The following is an 11,223-nucleotide window of genomic DNA, read 5'->3' on the forward strand; positions in this document are numbered from 1 at the left end:
TAACCACTGCGACTGGTAGAAAGACTAATCAACTCAAAATGCTTCCTCTTCATACCAGGCATGCCCCAGTTCCTATTTGCAAATTGATAATTACAACTTCAAATTTACCTTAACAATTGGCCTTCTCTCCTCTCCTCTCCTCTCCTCTCCTCTCCTCTCCTCTCCTCTCCTCTCCTCTCCTCTCCTCTCCTCTCCTCTCCTCTCCTCTCCTCTCCTCTCCTCTCCTCTCCTCTCCTCTCCTCTCCTCCCCCCTCCCCTCCTCTCCTCTCCTCTCCTCTCCTCTCCTCTCCTCTCCTCTCCTCTCCTCTCCTCTCCTCTCCTCTCCTCTCCTCTCCTCTCCTCTCCTCTCCTCTCCTCTCCTCTCCTCTCCTCTCCTCTCTTCCCCTCTTCCCTCCTCTCTGACACACCCATAAATAAATGCATATACATGCATAATTTAATGAATAATATACTTTTGCTATTTTGTATTTAAACAAATTCAACTCCTGACAAATTGGATAATTTTTTGCTCCCTTTTGTAGAAATCAGAAATCTCCTTGCTTCTGTCTAATTTTCACTAGTTAACTTTTATGTTCTGGATTCCCTCAAATTCTACTCAGGGTCTACCTCCACAAATAGGAAATAGACTCAGATCAGCAAGAAATAACTTTTTTTTTTGTTTATTTCCAGTGGCCATGTCTGTTTCATGATAATTTAGTCTTTGCTTTTATGAAACAGGGAAGTCTTGCTGTTGTGATCACAAGAAGAAAGGAGTTTATCTTCTTCCTCTTGGCAACCAGCCTATTTTTCAACAGTGGACTTTTGACTTAGATATGCTAGAGAAAAGTGATCTCGTCAGTTCCCCTTATTATACTGCCAGATGTAACATGGAATATTACTTCTAGGTGTTATTGTAGAGGATATTATTTCAGATGACCTCTAAATGTCCCCATTTTGTACTCTTCAGAATAGCTGTGCAGTTATCAGAGATTAACACGAGATTAACTTAATTACTGATCAATTATTCCCCCACAGATTTGCTACCAATACCTCAAAAAAAAAAAAAATGATGCCAAAGAACATGCCGTGTGATGTGTGCACGTGAGAGAGGCTCAGTTTAGAAAAGGTGGGGCGGTTTGTTACCCAGGACAAAGGGATGTGGGAGACTGCTGTCCTGTCTGCTAGACAGTTCTATTTGTGGTCATATTCAGGACAGGCTTCCTGAAGGTTCTGGCCCTCACAGTGGTCTTCCTTGTGGGGTGTCTCCTCCTTTTGTGCCCTTGTTTACAGTTATCCAGCACAAGAACAGAATTCTCATTTTCCTCTGCTACATGCATCATGTGATAGAGTGATTTTTTAAAAAGATTTATTTTTGTTTATTTATGCATACAAGAGCTGGGTTACAGGCCAGAGGTGTGGGGGTGAGAGGATTCACCAGAGACAGAGTGGGGAGCACGACAGGTAAATCTACTAAAATACACTGCTGAGGAGGGCAGCAGGGAGACAGGACAGGTCTGTTGTGCCATGTGGGTTTGCTCACTGACCAGAGATCAAACTCATGCTGTTACAGGGCAGGGAGATGGGCACCCCAGACCCTACAAAACTGCCTACTCTAAATGGGTTCTGCCATCTGCCGCATCAACACAAAACATATGAGACTTTAATGGGAAGGAACTTAAATACAACTAGGAAACAACACAGGAAAAGCAAAGAATCTAGTTTCTAAATGAAGCATCCAAAGTTACCCGTCCCCTCCCGGGTGAAACTCCATCCAAATGGGACTGGCCCAGAGCAAGGTACCAAAGCCTGCCCCAAGTCTAAAGCATCTTCCAGTGGGGGCCCACAGAAAAGGGTCAGAAATAACCAGACAAGCCCAGAAGGAAAAGAGAAAAATCAAAATCAAGATAAAAGCTGCCATGGTCACCTCCCCACGGGTCTCCCCCAAGTCTGTGTCACCCAGTCCACGACCAAAAGGCAAGTGCAGTTTCTTCACATGTCTCTCGGCTCCATGCGCCTCCCCCAGGTCTCCTTCTGGCTCCATCCTGCTTCCTTCCTTCTTCAGTCTCCTCTGCAGCTTCTTCTCTCTCTGCTCAGCTCTACCATCCATTTGGGTGGGTCAGGTAACCTGGAACCTCCCCCTTTTCTGGGGACCACCCTGTTACAATGCCACAATGGCTGGTGATAGCTTGAGAGCATTAAGACTTTAATGCCTGTGCCACCAAGGAGGCCTGATAGAGTGATTTTTAAGAGTTTATTTAGTGCTTCTCTCCAAAACAATATCTGAGTTAAAGCACAGATTAAATTACAAATTAAAGATGTATAATTAGGGCCTCCCCGGTGGCGCAGCGGTTGAGCGCTGGGTTGCGAAGCTGCCCGCAGCCTCTGCAGCACCGGTTCGATGCCCGGATGCTCCCCGGCCACCAGAGAGGGTCCCACATGGTGCGCAGACCTCTCCTGCTGCCCGCTGCTCCCCTCAGCAGTGTACTTCGTCAGTCTGCCTGTTCTACTCCCCGCTCTGGCTCTGGTGAATTCTCTCACCCTCCCGCGCTTCTGACTGTACCCAGTGCTTGTATAAATAAATAAATCTTAAAAAAAAAAAAAAACAAGATGTATAATTAGTAGATGGGACAACTTACATTATTAAACTAACGATTTTTTTGAGTTACAATTATGTGCCCACACCTGTGTTTAGTATGCAACATGTATCCCCTGAGTTCTATTTTTCCTTAGGATGTACCATGTCAGGTGAGACTGTCCCTTCCACTCTAATAATTAGAACAAGATGGATGACAGAAAAAGCCACAAAGGATTTTCTAGCCTACTGACTGGAGGCACAAGGTAAACTAATGAGCTGAAATCCAGAGAGGTGACAAGCCTCTCTGATGAGTGTAAGGACTCACCTTTGGCAGAGAAATGAAAGGAAACAGACAGTCATTGATGAGGGTAAAAAGAAAGTTTCCAGTCATCCCTTCCTCTCAAACTCTCCTAAATATAGAAAAAATACCAAAGTAAAAATTAACCGAAGTAAAAATCTGATTATATTATTACCCTTCACAGAATGTTTCTCCCCATGAACCCCATCCTCACCATTAGGTGAGTCTATTTAGTTCTGTTAAAATTCAGTGTATCTGTAGTGAAACCCAGGCCTGCGGGTGTAGCATACAATGCTCCCTTCCAGTTAGACACGAGCAGGAAGCTTGATCACAGTGGGGCAATACTGCAGTGACTTGTGCCCCATGGACTGATCAGTGACGCACCTTGTCAATAAGATTAGGGCTGTGGGAGGGAGTTGGGTGTATACTCACCCTCCCCAAATCCCAAAATTCAGTGTTCAGTTTGACCCACACCTCTTTGTCAATAAAAAGGCCAGAATCTTGCTCTTGGGACCATCCTGCCTCCTACAGACATCTCCACAATGACTGCTTCTCTTCTTTATTGTTTCAACATCATTTTTTAAAATATTTTATTTAATATAATTCTTACATCATTTTTCATTTTTGCACAATGTATGCATTTTCATTTTGGTTATATTCCCCATACAATTGCACCCCCCCCCCTTATTTTGACCCTACTCCTTCCTCTCCCCGCCCCCTGTGTCTTTGGTTTACAGTTGCTTGTTGATTTTGATTTTTACTTTGTATTAATTAGTCTTTTTCCTGGTCCCTTATTTAGGTTTTCTAAATTCCTGCTATGAGTGAGACCATCCAGTATTTTTCTTTCTTTCCTACTTATTTCGCTGAGCATGATCCCTTCAGCTCCATCCGTGTTGCTACAAACTGCATGTGTTTATCTTTTTTGATTGCTGAGTAATATTCCATTGTGTATATGCACCACATCTTCTTGATCCAGTCATCTATTTTGGGGCATTTGGGTTATTTCCACAGCTTAGCTATTTTTTTTTATATTTTCTTTTTTTTTAAGATTTGTTTATTTATTTATACAAGCACTGGGTATAGTCAGAAGCGCGGGAGGGTGAGAGAATTCACCAGAGCCACAGTGGGGAGCAGAGCAGGCAGAAGGACCGAAGCACACTGCTGAGGGGAGCAGCGGGCGGCAGGAAAGGTCTGCGCGCCATGTGGGACCCTCCTCTGGAGCAGCTGGGGATCAAACCGGCACTGCAGAGGCTGAAGGCAGCCTCGCAACCCGGCACTCAATCGCTGCGCCACCGGGGAGGCCCATGTTTCCATAGCTTAGCTATTGTAAATAGTGTTGCTATAAGCACAGGAATGCAGGTGCCCTTTGGAATTAATGTTTCTGTGTCCTTTGGGTAGATCCCTAGGAGTGGAACTGCCGGATCATATGGAAGCTCTATCTTTAGTAGGTTGAGCAATCTCCACAGAGCTCTCCATAGTGGATGGACCAGTTTTCACTCCCTCCAGCAGTGCAGGAGAGTTCCTTTTTCTCCACAACCTAGCCAACATTTGTTGTTGCTAGATTTTTTTAAATCTAGCATTGGTGCTCATTGGTGTGAGATGGTATCTCATTGTAGTTTTGCTTTGCATTTCCTTGATTACAAGTGATGTTGAACATTTTTTCATATGCCTGTTGGCCATTTGCATTTCCTCTTTGGATACGTTTCTTTTTAGCTCTGTCCATTTTTTGACTGGATTATTTTCTTTTTTTTTGTTGAGTCTCATCAGCTCTTCATAGATATTTGTGATCAGTCCTTTATCATTAGTGTCATGTGAGCTTCAGTGTCATTGACGCAACATGGGCCCAAATCTTCAGCATTTCATTGACCCCAGAGCCCTCTTAGATTACACTGCATTTCCCCATAGTGTCCTGGATCATTTTCCTGGGTGAAGATACCATGGTTACCTATTATTCTGTTGGGTCTGACACTACGCTTCCTTACTGTTTCTAGTAACAAACTAGAATCTTTTGCTAAAATGTAGAACTATGTTCTGTGCCTGTCTGTGCCCAGGAGACATATGTATCCATGACCCATCAGCTGTAGGAGATACCCCCATGGACACCACGGATTCCCAGACTGTCAGCATGTTCCCCTCATGTTCTCCACTCACCCACCACCAGCAACTCCTCATCTAGCAATTCCACTCCTAGGTATTTACCTAAACGTCACAGAAACATTAATTCTTATGTTTATACCTGCACCCTTATGTTTATAGCAACACTATTTACAATAGCTAAACTATGGAAACAACCCAAATGCCCAAAAATAGATGACTGGATCAAGAAAATGTGGTACATATACACCATGGAATATTACTCAGCATTCAAAAAAGGTAAACATGTGCAGTTTGTAGCAACATGGATGGAGCTAGAAGGGATCATGCTCAGCGAAATAAGTCAGAAAGAAAAAGTAGAAGAAAGCTGTTGCTTTCTTCTTCTCCACACCAGCGCACCACCTCTGATGGCCAAGGTTACTTTACAAGCAAAGACTTATAACACTGGACTATTTGCCTCTTCACTCATCATCTTCTTACCTTCTATTCTAAGGACAAAGATGATAGGAAGTAATAGACACAGGATTGAAACAAACCAGTAAATTTATGAAGTTGGAGGACAATTATTTAAAAATATTGACCTTTAACTTAGCAGAGACTGGCTATACCCTGGTCTTATAACAAAAATTCCATCTGGAGGTCCCAAAGCAGTAAATGATATTGAGGATTTGGATAGAGGATGGTGAATTCACAGAAGCAGGGTATCCTGTTTAAAATCAATGTTCTAAGAAAAAAGAACATGGGTGATCATACTTTGGGCACCACATCTATTCTATGATAATGGGTCCATCCATGAGTAAAAAAAAATCATTTAACAAATAGTGAAAAAAAATTGTTAATATTAAGGAAGGCATAAATAATTCTCCAAGTCATTATTAATTAAGAGTGGTATATAATTTCTGTCAGGACAGTTAAAGGAAGAGTTACTAACTCAAAATGCCTATTATATTACATTGCAGAATATAAACATTGAAAACAATGTGATAAAATGAGGGAAACTAGGCTTGAGGATAAAGCTATTGGTTTAAGTTCTGGCTCTTCCAATTATCCTGAGTCAGACTTTCCATTTCACTAAAACTCATTTTTTTTAATCTATAAAATTGGTCATTTAAACCTGTCCTACCCATCTCATAGGGCTTTTTGAAGAACATTATAATAAATGCACTGTCTTCAAAAAGTAGCTATTTTGTTTATTGTTAACAGACACATTGTCTCATAATAAGGTTAATATAATGTTATTATTTTAATGTAAACAGTTAATAAGTGTTTTAAATCCTTCTTTCACAGAAAATTTGGAGATCAGCTTTGCAGGCCAGAGTTTTGGGCAGAGACTAATTTATAATGCAGCTGCCAATTACAAAGTACTACAGCAAGTGCCAGAAACACTGCTCATTTTTGAATGGAAAAATATTTCTGCCAAATCAAGTCTTAAGGGTTTTTATAGTTCTTTCCCATATGTCCCTGTGAAACTTTTCCTTTTTTTTTTTTTTGGATCTCATATTTGAATGAGGCTATCAGGATAACAAGTATCAACTATTTTTCAGGCCTGGGATATTAATCCAATTAAATGAATTTAAGGATAAGCCTTTTTTTTTTTTTACAATTTCTTTTAAGATTAAATTTTATTGTTTTACCATTCATTTACCAAACTATAATTTTGTGGATACAAATAAATACCTCCACTCACCCACCACCATAGCTTCAGGTAACCTCTTCTACTCCATCTGCCCTCTCACCCCTTCCCATTGGTAACCCTCATGGTTTCCCAGACTCTGAGTTACGTTTATAGTGTTTGCCAGTTTGTTTACTTATAGTCTACAAATGAGTGATGCCATACTGCCTTACACTTTCCCACTTATTTCATTTAGTATAATCACTTCCCCTTCCATCCATGTTGTCCCAAAGGGCACAGTTTCATCTTTTATAATAGCTAAGTAGTTTTCCATGAGTATATGTAGCACAATTTCTTTATCTAATTACTAATAATTGGGCATTAGGTTGATTCCTCATCTTGACTACTGTGAATAATGCTGCATGAACATAGGTGTTCATAATTTTTTTGTATTTGTTTTCATATTTTTTGAAAAATATCTAGAAGTGATATTGATGAATCATACAGTATTTCCAGTTCTAGTTTTTTTAAATAAATCTTCACATTTTCGCATACAGGGTGTATTAATTTACATTCCTACCAACAATGGGATGACAGCTCCTTTTTTCATCCATACCATTACCAATATTTATCTCTAGTCTTTATTCATGTTGGCCATTATTACAGGTTTCAGCTGATATCTCATTGTGTTTTAGTTTTGCATTTCCCTTTTAATAAGTGATATAGAATAATTTTTTCATGTACCTGTTAACCATCTGTATGCCTTCTTTGGAGAAGTATCTATTAGATCTTTTCTCCATTTATTGATTGAATTGTTTGTCTTTTTTCTGTTATTGAGTTTGTAGGTTCTTCATATATTTTATAAATTAACCTCTCATCAGACTCCCGATGTACAAATAACTTTTCCCAATCCATAGGTTGACATTTTGGTTTGGTGGTAGTTTCTTTGGCTGTACAAAAGCCTTTTTAGTTTAATGTAATATCATTTGTTTATTGTGGTTTTTGTCTCCCTTAGTGTCAGAGTATATTCTCCAAATACATCTCTAAGATTGATGTACAGAAAGTATATTTTCTTCTTATATTTTCTGGGTTCAGGTTAAGATGATTTTGATTTATTTTTATGCATAGAATTAAATAAATAACAGATGAATGGATTAAGAAGATGTGATACACACACACACACAAGAATACTATTCCATTTGTGACAAAATGGAAGAAGCTGGAGGGATTTTGCTAAGCAAAGTAAGTCAGAAGGAGAAAGTCATGTACCAGATTATTTCACTCATATGTTAAATTTTTAAAATGCAAATGAATAAACAAAAACAATGAAATAAACCTTGGGAATTTGACTGCAGAACTGAGGTAACCAATCGGAAACGGTGGGAGTTGGAGAGCAAAAGAAGTAGGTGACCCAATGAACTGTTTTGGGAGATTATTGGTATTTCAGTGGTGGGTATTGCATGATAATATACATTTGAATAAATGTGACCGGAAAGCCTTAAGACATATACTGTATAGTAGACTAATATACCTTGATAAATATAATTTAAAAAAAAATGAATTGTAAGCCCACACATAAATAGACATTTTTTAAAGATTTATTTATTTATGCATACAAGATCTGGGGTATAAGCCAGAAGTGTGGGGGTGGAGTGAGAGGATTTACCAGAAAGAGTGGGGAGCAGAACAGGCAGATCTACTGAAATACACTGCTGAGGGGAGCAGCAGGGGAGGCAGGATAAGTCTGCAGCTCCATGTGTGTTGTTCCCTGACTGGCTGGGGATCGAACTTGTGCTGCAGAGGCTGCTGACAGCTTAATAGTGCTGTCTGTAACCCCTGCACCACCAGGGAGGCCCCATAAACAGACAATTTATGACAAAAGAACCATGAACATACAATAGGAATAGTAAAGTCCCTTCAACAATTGTGTTGGAAAAATTAGATAGTCACACTCACCAAAAGGATAAATTTCTAAAGAATCCAGTGACTTATATCCTGAAGGACCAAACAGCACAGATTGAATTAAGCTCAGGTTTCAGCCTGCAGTTTGTAGTTGGCATACTCAGGCCTGCTTGAGCACAGAAAGCTCCCAGCTAAGCATTCCAGAAAGAGCATGGAGACTGAAAAACTCAAGGAGTGGTAATATGTACTAACGCAGAAAAGAGAGTTGATATAGAAGCTGAAGGGATAGAAAAATGAAGAAATGAATAGAGACCAGGAGTCTGAAAAGAGATATGTATAGAAGTGGTTTCCCTCAGTAGCTAGGGCAGGAGCAGTGCCTATGAGAATGAATGGCCAGTGTACTCAGAGCACCAACAAGCACCTGCAGGGGCTGATAAAAACAACACCCGGGAGCACAAGGGGTATTTGCATGGTAAAAAGGGGATGATTTTCAAATTACCCCAGCAAACACCCACCCTTACAGTTCTGCCAAATGCAAAATTAGGACTAATACCACACTTCCCAATAGAATGGTGGATGCAGTGGGGAGAAACACTGGGGTGAAATGCAGGGATGAAAAATATCACCAGAGACAGTGGAGAACAGAAAAGTTGGATTTATTGAAACATCCTGCGAGATAACAGGGGTTGGGATAGGAGAGGCCTGCACTGTAAGGGTTTGGAGCTCGATTTTAAAACCTGTTTTTGTGGTATTTCAGGTCTGGGGGAGACAGTCTGTGGTGGTTGTTATCTGCTAGGGTATCAGGTTTTGGTGGGCCTTCAGCACAGGATGTGTCCTGTTTGCCTGTTTCCATACTCCTGAAAATTCTTGATAGCCCCCTATTAGTCATGTGGACACATGGCCAGGTCCCCATAGCAACTCTATCAGTTCCCCTTTATTATCTATTTTGTGACTTCTGGCATTGTTCAGCTGAGCAAAGTACAGCAACTTAAATTTTAACTCTATTAAATGATGCCCCAGTAGTGGAGGCAAGATTGGTTGGACAACTTCAGGAAGGGAAGTCCCCATATATTCCTCAACTCCATAAAAATATGAAACCCCACTGTCTTCACCCACCTCAGTTGTTCCTCAGAACATTGCTGACTCAGTCCTCTCTCCCGAGTGTGTCGTCACACTACAATAAATGTGTTTTTGCTTCTGCCTCAACTTGCCTCTGAATTTTTACCTAGCCAAAGTCAAGAAGCAAGAATATCTCAAACTGATAACATTAGAGACCTGAAGGACCGGGATTTTAAGGTTAGGAATGACCAATAATATCAAAGGCTGAGACAAAGACTGAAAACTGATTTTAGTAATGTGGCAAATTTTGCTTACCTGACGTGAATATTTTGAAAGAAATGACCTGGCAGAAGGCAGGTTTCAATAGATTGAGGAGACAATACAAAGAGAGAAGGTATAAGAAACTTCTTTGAAAATCATAGCAGTTGAGAGAAGGAAAGAATAACATGAAATGTGTAGTAGAGGACAGGTGCCCGGCAGAGGGCAGGTCACTCTCTGTGGCTTCTTCACCTGGGCGCACAATTGCAAGACCTCTTAGTTTCAGTGAATGACAACAATGAGTTTTATTTAACAAATGGGAAAGCGAGAAGTTCCCCAGCTCACAGGTGGCTGACTACCTCATCCTAGATAGTGCCCACAATGTTCAGAATTCACAAACAAATGGCCACTCATCCAGATGGTACCGTCCTACCAATGAGGGCCTGGAGCTTGTGGCTGTAGGAGGTGGTGGCCGAAACCAACCCACAGTGGCAGCTGGAGGCACTCGCTTGCAGAGTTGCTGAGATGTCACCATAGCACTCTGCAGCAACAGTCTGAAGGTCAGGATAAACAACAGATGCTGGACCAGACAACAGAGGCAACAGCACCAGGAGCTGATGCCGGACAATCCGATAAACAACTCCTCATGAGTCCTTGGCCCACCGGAGCCACAAACAGATCAGTGAGACATGAGGCCCTGGAGCTCTTTCCAGATGGTGGCAGCAACAAGGCCAGAGGCAGGTATAGCCTTCCAGTCACTGCAAAACCTTTGTCTTCTCTCTCTAGGCCAGCTGCTGGAAGCTTCTTCATTCTTCCTTTTGGAGGCCAGGTACAGAGTACAATGAGTCTGAGAGACGGGGTGGATACCATGATGTCAGAGTGTGAGGTGAGATTCAGCAGAATCCCAAGCTGGCTCCTGCACTGCCTTATTCTCTCTCAAAGTCCCCCACCCTACTTGATACTTCCTGATCAGACCATTCATCCCAGCTAGTGCCTGAGGGAGGGCCTGCCCACAGGCAGCAACTTTTCGTGCCAGTGGTAAACCCACCACTTTTTCCCAGTTGCTCCTGCTACCCAGGCAACACTGAGAAAAACACCAGTTTACCCCTGCGATCCACACCACAGGGCCCTGCAGCAAAAAGAGAAATTGATGACTTTTTTATGGGGGGAGAGATTTGAGCAAATTTATGTGATGAGGGTTTCTTGGTCATGCAAATTTTGTTGACATTTTTGTTATTTGTAGCACAACTATTATAACAAAATTGACAAAGGATATAACTTGTTTAATCATTCAAAAACCTTCTGCCCTTTTTCATATGCCCTTTTTCATACCCACTTGTGTTTCACACAAGAAGACACAGCATCATTTTTTTTACACATTGTAACAACATTTCTTGATGCTGCTATATTGGTGACATAGTTATTTTTAATGCTGCATAATTTGTT

Source organism: Talpa europaea (assembly GCF_964194135.1).
Source record: "Talpa europaea genome assembly, chromosome: 1".
Classification (NCBI taxonomy): domain Eukaryota; kingdom Metazoa; phylum Chordata; class Mammalia; order Eulipotyphla; family Talpidae; genus Talpa; species Talpa europaea.